The sequence below is a fragment of the Pundamilia nyererei genome, unplaced genomic scaffold, assembly GCF_000239375.1.
Source record: "Pundamilia nyererei isolate P.nyererei 1_Seehausen unplaced genomic scaffold, PunNye1.0 scaffold00101, whole genome shotgun sequence".
Taxonomy (NCBI): Eukaryota; Metazoa; Chordata; class Actinopteri; order Cichliformes; family Cichlidae; genus Pundamilia; species Pundamilia nyererei.
This window is the reverse complement of record NW_005187502.1, coordinates 2,322,627-2,324,240: the sequence shown is the minus strand read 5'-3', so window position 1 is coordinate 2,324,240 and position 1,614 is coordinate 2,322,627. Positions and strand designations below refer to the sequence as shown.

The 1,614-nt window shown below is 39.2% G+C and overlaps 1 protein-coding gene across 1 annotated transcript in view; it reads left to right on the top strand.

Annotated features, from left to right (window-relative positions):
- The window catches only part of slc12a7b (solute carrier family 12 member 7b), a 26,495-nt gene continuing 24,881 nt past the window's right edge, over positions 1-1,614 (top strand). The window contains exon 1 of the mRNA XM_013912793.1: positions 1-39. The gene's annotated coding sequence lies outside the window, so the exon portion shown is untranslated. The remainder of the gene's footprint in view (positions 40-1,614) is intronic.

Genomic DNA, 1,614 nt, shown 5'->3' with positions numbered 1-1,614 from the left:
TTGGAGTCCTTGGCTATTGTCGGCTTATGCTGCTCATGTGTGAGTACTTCATCATCACAGTCTATGTGTTTGTTTCTGAGTCTCTCTCTTTTTGCTTTTTCCCCCTAAAATGTGGCATTAATGCTTGTCTCAAGGCCTAAAGAGTTTGTGAATTAGAAGATTATAAAAATGCAAGTTTTAAACAGCCACAGCTGCATGGCTGATGTGATCTGTGACAATCCAAAGTAGAAAACAACTGTGGAAACTTAAGGCTCACATGGACTACTTACACATATGCTCAGTATGCTGACCTTATTATTTGAAATTAGGCCATGTTACCATGATCATTGTGCTAAACATACTCTAGGTCCATGTTGCATTACAGTAAAGGAAGTATGACTGGTTATGTGCAGAGTAAACGTTGATGGGTGTTTTGTGTTCCCTTCTACATCTCACACCAAACCTTTGTCCTTGAATTTACTTCCTGATTATTTTTTATGATGGAAACCATTTCAATGTATTGATAAATGATAGAATAAGAGGAACTGGAAGGAGCTGAATATTATTTGTTCTTTATCAAGGGCTTTAGCTTTTAACTCATTAGAACAGGATTATGTAAGAGTGTGTGCATGTGTGTGCGCACGGCTGAGTGTTTTTGCTGATTTTGGGTCCAGAAGCTGCTTCGGTTGGTTGACAGCCATAATGAATGGCCAGCAAGATGAATTAGTGGCCACTGATCCCTCCTATATTTAGCCACTGTGACTCTCCATTTCTCCTGCTCGTCCAGCTTCTAATGGTACCTGACTTGACGTGTAATCCGTCCATCTGCAAACTGTCAGAAACATGACGCCGTCCACACCCACACAGTAGCCATATTCACCAATCCCATGGCAGGCAATGGATTATTTCAGCTTAATCAGGCAAAGTAGAAAGGAGGAAAACCCCAGACCCTAAATGCTTTTTGTCTCATAATTAAATCTTCTAATGGCATACCATCGTCTGTTTGAAGAGTAACACTGCCTAAACAAAGAATCAACCGTGAAGTGCATTTCCATTAATAAACCCATTCTTATCAAAACTTTACATTTTTAATATCTACAAATTATCAAATTTGAATCATGTTATTAATGATCTTATTAGGTGTTTTATATTAGATATTTTGGACCCTGCAATTCATAATATTATACTGGGACCCCCAACAGTGAGATCACCCACTGTGAGTAAGCAATTGGCAACATCGAGAAGGGAAAAACTCCTGCTCTCTCTTTTTAGTCCCTGTCAGCATTTTGGATCAACTGGAGGCTTTTCCCACCTGTGCGGCCCTACTTGCTTTATATGTGCAAGTAGGGCCGCACATGATTTTGGCTTCCCACAGTTAAATAAACACGATTATTTAAAATCCAACACACACACCTGATAATCAAAGCTTCTGTTTGCTAAGCACAGCCAGCAAAAGAAAGTTGGATTAGAAAGATGTCCATGTGAAGTTCAAGTATGAGATAAATAAGAATAAAGAATAATAAAGTATCCTTTTAGGTGACAACACATATGTTCAGTAGGGGTGCAACGATACACAAAATTCACGGTTCGGTTCGGCTCGATACTTTGGTGTCACGGTTCGATATTTTTTCGATA